Source organism: Anomaloglossus baeobatrachus, chromosome 4, assembly GCF_048569485.1.
Source record: "Anomaloglossus baeobatrachus isolate aAnoBae1 chromosome 4, aAnoBae1.hap1, whole genome shotgun sequence".
NCBI lineage: Eukaryota > Metazoa > Chordata > Amphibia > Anura > Aromobatidae > Anomaloglossus > Anomaloglossus baeobatrachus.
This window is the reverse complement of record NC_134356.1, coordinates 662,061,793-662,077,187: the sequence shown is the minus strand read 5'-3', so window position 1 is coordinate 662,077,187 and position 15,395 is coordinate 662,061,793.

Sequence of the window (15,395 nt, the reverse complement as noted above, 5' to 3'; positions counted from 1 at the left end):
CGGGTTACTGTAATAAGAGGTTACAGGGGTAATAAGAGGATCAGGAGCCGGGTTACTGTAATAGGAGGTTACAGGGGTAATAAGAGGATCAGGAGCCGGGTTACTGTAATAAGAGGTTACAGGGGTAATACGAGGATCAGGAGCCGGGTTACTGTAATAAGAGGTTACAGGGGTAATAAGAGGATCAGGAGCCGGGTTACTGTAATAAGAGGTTACAGGGGTAATAAGAGGATCAGGAGCCGGGTTACTGTAATAAGAGGTTACAGGGGGAATAAGAGGATCAGGAGCCGGGTTACTGTAATAAGAGGATACAGGGTAATAAGAGGATCAGGAGCCGGGTTACTGTAATAAGAGGATACAGGGATAATAAGAGGATCAGGAGCCGGGTTACTGTAATAGAGGTTACAGGGGTAATAAGAGGATCAGGAGCCGGGTTACTGTAATAAGAGGTTACAAGGGTAATAAGAGGATCAGGAGCCGGGTTACTGTAATAAGAGGTTACATGGTAATAAGAGGATCAGGAGCCGGGTTACTGTAATAAGAGGTTACAGGGTAATAAGAGGATCAGGAGCCGGGTTACTGTAATAAGAGGATACAGGGTAATAAGAGGATCAGGAGCCGGGTCACTGTAATAAGAGGATACAGGGATAATAAGAGGATCAGGAGCCGGGTTACTGTAATAGAGGTTACAGGGGTAATACGAGGATCAGGAGCCGGGTTACTGTAATAAGAGGTTACAGGGGTAATAAGGGGATCAGGAGCCGGGTTACTGTAATAGAGGTTACAGGGGTAATACGAGGATCAGGAGCCGGGTTACTGTAATAAGAGGTTACAGGGGTAATAAGAGGATCAGGAGCCGGGTTACTGTAATAAGAGGTTACAGGGGTAATAAGAGGATCAGGAGCCGGGTTACTGTAATAAGAGGTTACAGGGGGAATAAGAGGATCAGGAGCCGGGTTACTGTAATAAGAGGATACAGGGTAATAAGAGGATCAGGAGCCGGGTTACTGTAATAAGAGGATACAGGGATAATAAGAGGATCAGGAGCCGGGTTACTGTAATAGAGGTTACAGGGGTAATAAGAGGATCAGGAGCCGGGTTACTGTAATAAGAGGTTACAGGGGTAATAAGAGGATCAGGAGCCGGGTTACTGTAATAAGAGGTTACATGGTAATAAGAGGATCAGGAGCCGGGTTACTGTAATAAGAGGTTACAGGGTAATAAGAGGATCAGGAGCCGGGTTACTGTAATAAGAGGATACAGGGTAATAAGAGGATCAGGAGCCGGGTCACTGTAATAAGAGGATACAGGGATAATAAGAGGATCAGGAGCCGGGTTACTGTAATAGAGGTTACAGGGGTAATACGAGGATCAGGAGCCGGGTTACTGTAATAAGAGGTCACAGGGGTAATAAGAGGATCAGGAGCCGGGTTACTGTAATAAGAGGTTACAGGGGGAATAAGAGGATCAGGAGCCGGGTTACTGTAATAAGAGGTTACAGGGGAAATAAGGGGATCAGGAGCCGGGTTACTGTAATAAGAGGTTACAGGGGTAATAAGAGGATCAGGAGCCGGGTTACTGTAATAAGAGGTTACAGGGGTAATAAGAGGATCAGGAGTCGGGTTACTGTAATAAGAGGTTACAGGGGTAATAAGAGGATCAGGAGCCGGGTTACTGTAATAAGAGGTTACAGGGGTAATAAGAGGATCAGGAGCCGGGTTACTATAATAAGAGGTTACAGGGGTAATAAGGGGATCAGGAGCCGGGTTACTGTAATAAGAGGTTACAGGGGTAATAAGAGGATCAGGAGCCGGGTTACTGTAATAAGAGGTTACAGGGGTAATAAGAGGATCAGGAGCCGGGTTACTGTAATAAGAGGTTACAGGGGTAATAAGAGGATCAGGAGCCGGGTTACTGTAATAAGAGGTTACAGGGGTAATAAGAGGATCAGGAGCCGGGTTACTGTAATAGGAGGTTACAGGGGTAATAAGAGGATCAGGAGCCGGGTTACTGTAATAAGAGGTTACAGGGGTAATAAGAGGATCAGGAGCCGGGTTACTGTAATAAGAGGTTACAGGGGTAATAAGAGGATCAGGAGCCGGGTTACTGTAATAAGAGGATACAGGGGTAATATGAGGATCAGGAGCCGGGTTACTGTAATAAGAGGTTACAGGGGTAATAAGGGGATCAGGAGCCGGGTTACTGTAATAAGAGGTTATAGGGGTAATAAGAGGATCAGGAGCCGGTTACTGTAATAAGAGGTTACAGGGGTAATAAGAGGATCAGGAGCCGGGTTACTGTAATAAGAGGTTACAGGGGTAATAAGGGGATCAGGAGCCGGGTTACTGTAATAAGAGGTTACAGGGGGAATAAGAGGATCAGGAGCCGGGTTACTGTAATAAGAGGTTACAGGGGTAATAAGGGGATCAGGAGCCGGGTTACTGTAATAAGAGGTTACAGGGGTAATAAGAGGATCAGGAGCCGGGTTACTGTAATAAGAGGATACAGGGGTAATAAGAGGATCAGGAGCCGGGTTACTGTAATAAGAGGTTACAGGGGTAATAAGGGGATCAGGAGCCGGGTTACTGTAATAAGAGGTTACAGGGGTAATAAGAGGATCAGGAGCCGGTTACTGTAATAAGAGGTTACAGGGGTAATAAGAGGATCAGGAGCCGGGTTACTGTAATAAGAGGTTACAGGGGTAATAAGAGGATCAGGAGCCGGTTACTGTAATAAGAGGTTACAGGGGTAATAAGGGGATCAGGAGCCGGGTTACTGTAATAAGAGGTTACAGGGGTAATAAGAGGATCAGGAGCCGGTTACTGTAATAAGAGGTTACATGGGTAATAAGAGGATCAGGAGCCGGTTACTGTAATAAGAGGTTACAGGGGTAATAAGAGGATCAGGAGCCGGGTTACTGTAATAAGAGGTTACAGGGGTAATAAGGGGATCAGGAGCCGGGTTACTGTAATAAGAGGTTACAGGGTAATAAGAGGGTCAGGAGCCGGTTACTGTAATAAGAGGTTATAGGGGTAATAAGAGGATCAGGAGCCGGGTTACTGTAATAAGAGGTTACAGGGGTAATAAGAGGATCAGGAGCCGGGTTACTGTAATAAGAGGATACAGGGGTAATAAGAGGATCAGGAGCCGGGTTACTGTAATAAGAGGTTACAGGGGTAATAAGAGGATCAGGAGCCGGGTTACTGTAATAAGAGGATACAGGGGTAATAAGAGGATCAGGAGCCGGGTTACTGTAATAAGAGGTTACAGGGGTAATAAGAGGATCAGGAGCCGGTTACTGTAATAAGAGGTTACAGGGGTAATAAGAGGATCAGGAGCCGGGTTACTGTAATAAGAGGATACAGGGGTAATAAGAGGATCAGGAGCCGGGTTACTATAATAAGAGGTTACAGGGGTAATACGAGGATCAGGAGCCGGGTTACTGTAATAAGAGGATACAGGGGTAATAAGAGGATCAGGAGCCGGTTACTGTAATAAGAGGATACAGGGGTAATAAGAGGATCAGGAGCCGGTTACTGTAATAAGAGGTTACAGGGGTAATAAGAGGATCAGGAGCCGGGTTACTGTAATAAGAGGATACAGGGGTAATAAGAGGATCAGGAGCCGGTTACTGTAATAAGAGGATACAGGGGTAATAAGAGGATCAGGAGCCGGTTACTGTAATAAGAGGTTACAGGGGTAATAAGAGGATCAGGAGCCGGGTTACTGTAATAAGAGGTTACAGGGGTAATAAGAGGATCAGGAGCCGGTTACTGTAATAAGAGGATACAGGGGTAATAAGAGGATCAGGAGCCGGGTTACTGTAATAAGAGGTTACAGGGGGAATAAGAGGATCAGGAGCCGGGTTACTGTAATAAGAGGTTACAGGGGTAATAAGGGGATCAGGAGCCGGGTTACTGTAATAAGAGGTTACAGGGGTAATAAGAGGATCAGGAGCCGGGTTACTGTAATAAGAGGATACAGGGGTAATAAGAGGATCAGGAGCCGGGTTACTGTAATAAGAGGTTACAGGGGTAATAAGGGGATCAGGAGCCGGGTTACTGTAATAAGAGGTTACAGGGGTAATAAGAGGATCAGGAGCCGGTTACTGTAATAAGAGGTTACAGGGGTAATAAGAGGATCAGGAGCCGGGTTACTGTAATAAGAGGTTACAGGGGTAATAAGAGGATCAGGAGCCGGTTACTGTAATAAGAGGTTACAGGGGTAATAAGGGGATCAGGAGCCGGGTTACTGTAATAAGAGGTTACAGGGGTAATAAGAGGATCAGGAGCCGGTTACTGTAATAAGAGGTTACAGGGGTAATAAGAGGATCAGGAGCCGGTTACTGTAATATGAGGTTACAGGGGTAATAAGAGGATCAGGAGCCGGGTTACTGTAATAAGAGGTTACAGGGTAATAAGAGGGTCAGGAGCCGGTTACTGTAATAAGAGGTTATAGGGGTAATAAGAGGATCAGGAGCCGGGTTACTGTAATAAGAGGTTACAGGGGTAATAAGAGGATCAGGAGCCGGGTTACTGTAATAAGAGGATACAGGGGTAATAAGAGGATCAGGAGCCGGGTTACTGTAATAAGAGGTTACAGGGGTAATAAGAGGATCAGGAGCCGGGTTACTGTAATAAGAGGATACAGGGGTAATAAGAGGATCAGGAGCCGGGTTACTGTAATAAGAGGTTACAGGGGTAATAAGAGGATCAGGAGCCGGTTACTGTAATAAGAGGTTACAGGGGTAATACGAGGATCAGGAGCCGGGTTACTGTAATAAGAGGATACAGGGGTAATAAGAGGATCAGGAGCCGGGTTACTGTAATAAGAGGATACAGGGGTAATATGAGGATCAGGAGCCGGGTTACTGTAATAAGAGGTTACAGGGGTAATAAGAGGATCAGGAGCCGGGTTACTGTAATAAGAGGATACAGGGGTAATAAGAGGATCAGGAGCCGGGTTACTATAATAAGAGGTTACAGGGGTAATACGAGGATCAGGAGCCGGGTTACTGTAATAAGAGGATACAGGGGTAATAAGAGGATCAGGAGCCGGTTACTGTAATAAGAGGATACAGGGGTAATAAGAGGATCAGGAGCCGGTTACTGTAATAAGAGGTTACAGGGGTAATAAGAGGATCAGGAGCCGGGTTACTGTAATAAGAGGATACAGGGGTAATAAGAGGATCAGGAGCCGGTTACTGTAATAAGAGGATACAGGGGTAATAAGAGGATCAGGAGCCGGTTACTGTAATAAGAGGTTACAGGGGTAATAAGAGGATCAGGAGCCGGGTTACTGTAATAAGAGGTTACAGGGGTAATAAGAGGATCAGGAGCCGGTTACTGTAATAAGAGGATACAGGGGTAATAAGAGGATCAGGAGCCGGGTTACTGTAATAAGAGGATACAGGGGTAATAAGAGGATCAGGAGCCGGGTTACTATAATAAGAGGTTACAGGGGTAATACGAGGATCAGGAGCCGGGTTACTGTAATAAGAGGATACAGGGGTAATAAGAGGATCAGGAGCCGGTTACTGTAATAAGAGGATACAGGGGTAATAAGAGGATCAGGAGCCGGTTACTGTAATAAGAGGTTACAGGGGTAATAAGAGGATCAGGAGCCGGGTTACTGTAATAAGAGGATACAGGGGTAATAAGAGGATCAGGAGCCGGTTACTGTAATAAGAGGATACAGGGGTAATAAGAGGATCAGGAGCCGGTTACTGTAATAAGAGGTTACAGGGGTAATAAGAGGATCAGGAGCCGGGTTACTGTAATAAGAGGTTACAGGGGTAATAAGAGGATCAGGAGCCGGTTACTGTAATAAGAGGATACAGGGGTAATAAGAGGATCAGGAGCCGGTTACTGTAATAAGAGGTTACAGGGGTAATAAGAGGATCAGGAGCCGGGTTACTGTAATAAGAGGTTACAGGGGTAATAAGAGTATCAGGAGCCGGGTTACTGTAATAAGAGGTTACAGGGGTAATAAGAGTATCAGGAGCCGGGTTACTGTAATAAGAGGTTACAGGGGTAATAAGAGGATCAGGAGCCGGGTTACTGTAATAAGAGGTTACAGGGGTAATAAGAGGATCAGGAGCCGGGTTACTGTAATAAGAGGTTACAGGGGTAATAAGAGTATCAGGAGCCGGGTTACTGTAATAAGAGGTTACAGGGGTAATACGAGGATCAGGAGCCGGGTTACTGTAATAAGAGGTTACAGGGGTAATAAGAGTATCAGGAGCCGGGTTACTGTAATAAGAGGTTACAGGGGTAATAAGAGGATCAGGAGCCGGGTTACTGTAATAAGAGGTTACAGGGTAATAAGAGGATCAGGAGCCGGGTTACTGTAATAAGAGGTTACAGGGGTAATAAGAGGATCAGGAGCCGGGTTACTGTAATAAGAGGTTACAGGGGTAATAAGAGGATCAGGAGCCGGGTTACTGTAATAAGAGGTTACAGGGGTAATAAGAGTATCAGGAGCCGGGTTACTGTAATAAGAGGTTACAGGGGTAATAAGAGGATCAGGAGCCGGTTACTGTAATAAGAGGATACAGGGGTAATAAGAGGATCAGGAGCCGGGTTACTGTAATAAGAGGATACAGGGGTAATAAGAGGATCAGGAGCCGGGTTACTATAATAAGAGGTTACAGGGGTAATACGAGGATCAGGAGCCGGGTTACTGTAATAAGAGGATACAGGGGTAATAAGAGGATCAGGAGCCGGTTACTGTAATAAGAGGATACAGGGGTAATAAGAGGATCAGGAGCCGGTTACTGTAATAAGAGGTTACAGGGGTAATAAGAGGATCAGGAGCCGGGTTACTGTAATAAGAGGTTACAGGGGTAATAAGAGGATCAGGAGCCGGTTACTGTAATAAGAGGATACAGGGGTAATAAGAGGATCAGGAGCCGGTTACTGTAATAAGAGGTTACAGGGGTAATAAGAGGATCAGGAGCCGGGTTACTGTAATAAGAGGTTACAGGGGTAATAAGAGTATCAGGAGCCGGGTTACTGTAATAAGAGGTTACAGGGGTAATAAGAGGATCAGGAGCCGGGTTACTGTAATAAGAGGTTACAGGGGTAATAAGAGGATCAGGAGCTGGGTTACTGTAATAAGAGGATACAGGGTAATAAGAGGATCAGGAGCCGGGTTACTGTAATAAGAGGTTACAGGGGTAATAAGAGGATCAGGAGCCGGGTTACTGTAATAAGAGGTTACAGGGGTAATAAGAGGATCAGGAGCCGGGTTACTGTAATAAGAGGTTACAGGGGTAATAAGAGGATTAGGAGCCGGGTTACTGTAATAAGAGGTTACAGGGGTAATAAGAGGATCAGGAGTCGGGTTACTGTAATAAGAGGTTACAGGGGTAATAAGAGGAGCAGGAGCCGGGTTACTGTAATAAGAGGTTACAGGGGTAATAAGAGGATCAGGAGCCGGGATACTGTAATAAGAGGTTACAGGGGTAATACGAGGATCAGGAGCCGGGTTACTGTAATAAGAGGTTACAGGGGTAATAAGAGGATCAGGAGCCGGGTTACTGTAATAAGAGGTTACAGGGGTAATAAGAGGATCAGGAGCCGGGTTACTGTAATAAGAGGTTACAGGGTAATAAGAGGATCAGGAGCCGGGTTACTGTAATAAGAGGTTACAGGGGTAATAAGAGGATCAGGAGCTGGGTTACTGTAATAAGAGGTTACAGGGGTAATAAGAGGATCAGGAGCCGGGATACTGTAATAAGAGGTTACAGGGGTAATAAGAGGGTCAGGAGCCGGGTTACTGTAATAAGAGGATACAGGAGTAATAAGAGGATCAGGAGCCGGGTTACTGTAATAAGAGGTTACAGGGGTAATAAGGGGATCAGGAGCAGGGTTACTGTAATAAGAGGATACAGGGGTAATAAGAGGATCAGGAGCCGGGTTACTGTAATAAGAGGTTACAGGGGTAATAAGAGGATCAGGAGCCGGGTTACTGTAATAAGAGGTTACAGGGGTAATAAGAGGATCAGGAGCCGGGTTACTGTAATAAGAGGTTACAGGGGTAATAAGAGGATCAGGAGCCGGGTTACTGTAATAAGAGGTTACAGGGGTAATAAGAGGATCAGGAGCCGGGTTACTGTAATAAGAGGTTACAGGGTAATAAGAGGATCAGGAGCCGGGTTACTGTAATAAGAGGTTACAGGGGTAATGAGAGGATCAGGAGTCGGGTTACTGTAATAAGAGGTTACAGGGGTAATGAGAGGATCAGGAGTCGGGTTACTGTAATAAGAGGTTACAGGGGTAATAAGAGGATCAGGAGTCGGGTTACTGTAATAAGAGGTTACAGGGGTAATGAGAGGATCAGGAGTCGGGTTACTGTAATAAGAGGTTACAGGGGTAATAAGAGGATCAGGAGCCGGGTTACTGTAATAACAGGTTACAGGGGTAATAAGAGGATCAGGGGCCGGGTTACTGTAATAAGAGGATACAGGGGTAATAGGAGGATCAGGGGCCGGGTTACTGTAATAAGAGGTTACAGGGGTAATAAGAGGATCAGGAGCCGGGTTACTGTAATAAGAGGTTACAGGGGTAATAAGAGGATCAGGAGCCGGGTTACTGTAATAAGAGGTTACAGGGGTAATAAGAGGATCAGGAGCCGGGTTACTGTAATAAGAGGTTACAGGGGTAATAAGAAGATCAGGAGCCGGGTTACTGTAATAAGAGGTTACAGGGGTAATAAGAGGATCAGGAGCCGGGTTACTGTAATAAGAGGTTACAGGGGTAATAAGAGGATCAGGAGCCGGGTTACTGTAATAAGAGGTTACAGGGTAATAAGAGGGTCAGGAGCCGGGTTACTGTAATAAGAGGATACAGGGGTAATAAGAGGATCATGAGCCGGGTTACTGTATTAGGGGTTACAGGGGCAATAAGAGGATCAGGAGCCGGGTTACTGTAATAAGAGGTTACAGGGGTAATAAGAGGATCAGGAGCCGGGTTACTGTAATAAGAGGTTACAGGGGTAATAAGAGGATCAGGAGCCGGGTTACTGTAATAAGAGGTTACAGGGGTAATAAGAGGATCAGGAGCCGGGTTACTGTAATAAGAGGTTACAGGGGTAATAAGAGGATCAGGAGCCGGGATACTGTAATAAGAGGTTACAGGGTAATAAGAGGATCAGGAGCCGGGTTACGGTAATAAGAGGATCAGGAGACGGGTTACTGTAATAAGAGGTTACAGGGGTAATAAGAGGATCAGGAGCCGGGTTACTGTAATAAGAGGTTACAGGGGTAATAAGAGGATCAGGAGCCGGGATACTGTAATAAGAGGTTACAGGGTAATAAGAGGATCAGGAGCCGGGTTACTGTAATAAGAGGTTACAGGGGTAATAAGAGGATCAGGAGCCGGGTTACTGTAATAAGAGATTACAGGGGTAATAAGAGGATAAAGGAGCCGGGTTACTGTAATAAGAGGTTACAGGGGTAATAAGAGGGTCAGGAGCCGGGTTACTGTAATAAGAGGTTACAGGGGTAATAAGAGGGTCAGGAGCCAGGATACTGTAATAAGAGGTTACAGGGGTAATAAGAGGATCAGGAGCCGGTTACTGTAATAAGAGGATACAGGGGTAATAAGAGGATCAGGAGCCGGGTTACTGTAATAAGAGGTTACAGGGGTAATAAGAGGATCAGGAGCCGGGTTACTGTAATAAGAGGTTACAGGGGTAATAAGAGGATCAGGAGCCGGGTTACTGTAATAGGAGGTTACAGGGGTAATAAAGGGATCAGGAGCCGGGTTACTGTAATAAGAGATTACAGGGGTAATAAGAGGATAAAGGAGCCGGGTTACTGTAATAAGAGGTTACAGGGGTAATAAGAGGGTCAGGAGCCGGGTTACTGTAATAAGAGGTTACAGGGGTAATAAGAGGGTCAGGAGCCGGGTTACTGTAATAAGAGGTTACAGGGGTAATAAGAGGATCAGGAGCCGGTTACTGTAATAAGAGGATACAGGGGTAATAAGAGGATCAGGAGCCGGGTTACTGTAATAAGAGGTTACAGGGGTAATAAGAGGATCAGGAGCCGGGTTACTGTAATAAGAGGTTACAGGGGTAATAAGAGGATCAGGAGCCGGTTACTGTAATAAGAGGTTACAGGGGTAATAAGAGGATCAGGAGCCGGGTTACTGTAATAAGAGGATACAGGGGTAATAAGAGGATCAGGAGCCGGTTACTGTAATAAGAGGTTACAGGGGTAATAAGAGGATCAGGAGCCGGGTTACTGTAATAAGAGGTTACAGGGGTAATAAGAGGATCAGGAGCCGGGTTACTGTAATAAGAGGATACGGGGGTAATAAGAGGGTCAGGAGCCGGGTTACTGTAATAAGAGGATACAGGGGTAATAAGAGGATCAGGAGCCGGGTTACTGTAATAAGGGGTTACAGGGGTAATAAGAGGGTCAGGAGCCGGGTTACTGTAATAAGAGGTTACAGGGGTAATAAGAGGGTCAGGAGCCGGGTTACTGTAATAAGAGGTTACAGGGGTAATAAGAGGATCAGGAGCCGGGTTACTGTAATAAGAGGTTACAGGGGTAATAAGAGGATCAGGAGCCGGGTTACTGTAATAAGAGGTTACAGGGGTAATAAGAGGATCAGGAGCCGGGTTACTGTAATAAGAGGTTACAGGGGTAATAAGAGGATCAGGAGCCGGGTTACTGTAATAAGAGGTTACAGGGGTAATAAGAGGATCAGGAGCCGGGTTACTGTAATAAGAGGTTACAGGGGTAATAAGAGGATCAGGAGCCGGTTACTGTAATAAGAGGTTACAGGGGTAATAAGGGGATCAGGAGCCGGGTTACTGTAATAAGAGGTTACAGGGGTAATAAGAGGATCAGGAGCCGGTTACTGTAATAAGAGGTTACAGGGGTAATAAGAGGATCAGGAGCCGGTTACTGTAATATGAGGTTACAGGGGTAATAAGAGGATCAGGAGCCGGGTTACTGTAATAAGAGGTTACAGGGTAATAAGAGGGTCAGGAGCCGGTTACTGTAATAAGAGGTTATAGGGGTAATAAGAGGATCAGGAGCCGGGTTACTGTAATAAGAGGTTACAGGGGTAATAAGAGGATCAGGAGCCGGGTTACTGTAATAAGAGGATACAGGGGTAATAAGAGGATCAGGAGCCGGGTTACTGTAATAAGAGGTTACAGGGGTAATAAGAGGATCAGGAGCCGGGTTACTGTAATAAGAGGATACAGGGGTAATAAGAGGATCAGGAGCCGGGTTACTGTAATAAGAGGTTACAGGGGTAATAAGAGGATCAGGAGCCGGTTACTGTAATAAGAGGTTACAGGGGTAATACGAGGATCAGGAGCCGGGTTACTGTAATAAGAGGATACAGGGGTAATAAGAGGATCAGGAGCCGGGTTACTGTAATAAGAGGATACAGGGGTAATATGAGGATCAGGAGCCGGGTTACTGTAATAAGAGGTTACAGGGGTAATAAGAGGATCAGGAGCCGGGTTACTGTAATAAGAGGATACAGGGGTAATAAGAGGATCAGGAGCCGGGTTACTATAATAAGAGGTTACAGGGGTAATACGAGGATCAGGAGCCGGGTTACTGTAATAAGAGGATACAGGGGTAATAAGAGGATCAGGAGCCGGTTACTGTAATAAGAGGATACAGGGGTAATAAGAGGATCAGGAGCCGGTTACTGTAATAAGAGGTTACAGGGGTAATAAGAGGATCAGGAGCCGGGTTACTGTAATAAGAGGATACAGGGGTAATAAGAGGATCAGGAGCCGGTTACTGTAATAAGAGGATACAGGGGTAATAAGAGGATCAGGAGCCGGTTACTGTAATAAGAGGTTACAGGGGTAATAAGAGGATCAGGAGCCGGGTTACTGTAATAAGAGGTTACAGGGGTAATAAGAGGATCAGGAGCCGGTTACTGTAATAAGAGGATACAGGGGTAATAAGAGGATCAGGAGCCGGGTTACTGTAATAAGAGGATACAGGGGTAATAAGAGGATCAGGAGCCGGGTTACTATAATAAGAGGTTACAGGGGTAATACGAGGATCAGGAGCCGGGTTACTGTAATAAGAGGATACAGGGGTAATAAGAGGATCAGGAGCCGGTTACTGTAATAAGAGGATACAGGGGTAATAAGAGGATCAGGAGCCGGTTACTGTAATAAGAGGTTACAGGGGTAATAAGAGGATCAGGAGCCGGGTTACTGTAATAAGAGGATACAGGGGTAATAAGAGGATCAGGAGCCGGTTACTGTAATAAGAGGATACAGGGGTAATAAGAGGATCAGGAGCCGGTTACTGTAATAAGAGGTTACAGGGGTAATAAGAGGATCAGGAGCCGGGTTACTGTAATAAGAGGTTACAGGGGTAATAAGAGGATCAGGAGCCGGTTACTGTAATAAGAGGATACAGGGGTAATAAGAGGATCAGGAGCCGGTTACTGTAATAAGAGGTTACAGGGGTAATAAGAGGATCAGGAGCCGGGTTACTGTAATAAGAGGTTACAGGGGTAATAAGAGTATCAGGAGCCGGGTTACTGTAATAAGAGGTTACAGGGGTAATAAGAGTATCAGGAGCCGGGTTACTGTAATAAGAGGTTACAGGGGTAATAAGAGGATCAGGAGCCGGGTTACTGTAATAAGAGGTTACAGGGGTAATAAGAGGATCAGGAGCCGGGTTACTGTAATAAGAGGTTACAGGGGTAATAAGAGTATCAGGAGCCGGGTTACTGTAATAAGAGGTTACAGGGGTAATACGAGGATCAGGAGCCGGGTTACTGTAATAAGAGGTTACAGGGGTAATAAGAGGATCAGGAGCCGGGTTACTGTAATAAGAGGTTACAGGGGTAATAAGAGGATCAGGAGCCGGGTTACTGTAATAAGAGGTTACAGGGGTAATAAGAGGATCAGGAGCCGGGTTACTGTAATAAGAGGTTACAGGGGTAATAAGAGGATCAGGAGCCGGGTTACTGTAATAAGAGGTTACAGGGGTAATAAGAGTATCAGGAGCCGGGTTACTGTAATAAGAGGTTACAGGGGTAATAAGAGGATCAGGAGCCGGTTACTGTAATAAGAGGATACAGGGGTAATAAGAGGATCAGGAGCCGGGTTACTGTAATAAGAGGATACAGGGGTAATAAGAGGATCAGGAGCCGGGTTACTATAATAAGAGGTTACAGGGGTAATACGAGGATCAGGAGCCGGGTTACTGTAATAAGAGGATACAGGGGTAATAAGAGGATCAGGAGCCGGTTACTGTAATAAGAGGATACAGGGGTAATAAGAGGATCAGGAGCCGGTTACTGTAATAAGAGGTTACAGGGGTAATAAGAGGATCAGGAGCCGGGTTACTGTAATAAGAGGTTACAGGGGTAATAAGAGGATCAGGAGCCGGTTACTGTAATAAGAGGATACAGGGGTAATAAGAGGATCAGGAGCCGGTTACTGTAATAAGAGGTTACAGGGGTAATAAGAGGATCAGGAGCCGGGTTACTGTAATAAGAGGTTACAGGGGTAATAAGAGTATCAGGAGCCGGGTTACTGTAATAAGAGGTTACAGGGGTAATAAGAGGATCAGGAGCCGGGTTACTGTAATAAGAGGTTACAGGGGTAATAAGAGGATCAGGAGCTGGGTTACTGTAATAAGAGGATACAGGGTAATAAGAGGATCAGGAGCCGGGTTACTGTAATAAGAGGTTACAGGGGTAATAAGAGGATCAGGAGCCGGGTTACTGTAATAAGAGGTTACAGGGGTAATAAGAGGATCAGGAGCCGGGTTACTGTAATAAGAGGTTACAGGGGTAATAAGAGGATTAGGAGCCGGGTTACTGTAATAAGAGGTTACAGGGGTAATAAGAGGATCAGGAGTCGGGTTACTGTAATAAGAGGTTACAGGGGTAATAAGAGGAGCAGGAGCCGGGTTACTGTAATAAGAGGTTACAGGGGTAATAAGAGGATCAGGAGCCGGGATACTGTAATAAGAGGTTACAGGGGTAATACGAGGATCAGGAGCCGGGTTACTGTAATAAGAGGTTACAGGGGTAATAAGAGGATCAGGAGCCGGGTTACTGTAATAAGAGGTTACAGGGGTAATAAGAGGATCAGGAGCCGGGTTACTGTAATAAGAGGTTACAGGGTAATAAGAGGATCAGGAGCCGGGTTACTGTAATAAGAGGTTACAGGGGTAATAAGAGGATCAGGAGCTGGGTTACTGTAATAAGAGGTTACAGGGGTAATAAGAGGATCAGGAGCCGGGATACTGTAATAAGAGGTTACAGGGGTAATAAGAGGGTCAGGAGCCGGGTTACTGTAATAAGAGGATACAGGAGTAATAAGAGGATCAGGAGCCGGGTTACTGTAATAAGAGGTTACAGGGGTAATAAGGGGATCAGGAGCAGGGTTACTGTAATAAGAGGATACAGGGGTAATAAGAGGATCAGGAGCCGGGTTACTGTAATAAGAGGTTACAGGGGTAATAAGAGGATCAGGAGCCGGGTTACTGTAATAAGAGGTTACAGGGGTAATAAGAGGATCAGGAGCCGGGTTACTGTAATAAGAGGTTACAGGGGTAATAAGAGGATCAGGAGCCGGGTTACTGTAATAAGAGGTTACAGGGGTAATAAGAGGATCAGGAGCCGGGTTACTGTAATAAGAGGTTACAGGGTAATAAGAGGATCAGGAGCCGGGTTACTGTAATAAGAGGTTACAGGGGTAATGAGAGGATCAGGAGTCGGGTTACTGTAATAAGAGGTTACAGGGGTAATGAGAGGATCAGGAGTCGGGTTACTGTAATAAGAGGTTACAGGGGTAATAAGAGGATCAGGAGTCGGGTTACTGTAATAAGAGGTTACAGGGGTAATGAGAGGATCAGGAGTCGGGTTACTGTAATAAGAGGTTACAGGGGTAATAAGAGGATCAGGAGCCGGGTTACTGTAATAACAGGTTACAGGGGTAATAAGAGGATCAGGGGCCGGGTTACTGTAATAAGAGGATACAGGGGTAATAGGAGGATCAGGGGCCGGGTTACTGTAATAAGAGGTTACAGGGGTAATAAGAGGATCAGGAGCCGGGTTACTGTAATAAGAGGTTACAGGGGTAATAAGAGGATCAGGAGCCGGGTTACTGTAATAAGAGGTTACAGGGGTAATAAGAGGATCAGGAGCCGGGTTACTGTAATAAGAGGTTACAGGGGTAATAAGAGGATCAGGAGCCGGGTTACTGTAATAAGAGGTTACAGGGGTAATAAGAAGATCAGGAGCCGGGTTACTGTAATAAGAGGTTACAGGGGTAATAAGAGGATCAGGAGCCGGGTTACTGTAATAAGAGGTTACAGGGGTAATAAGAGGATCAGGAGCCGGGTTACTGTAATAAGAGGTTACAGGGTAATAAGAGGGTCA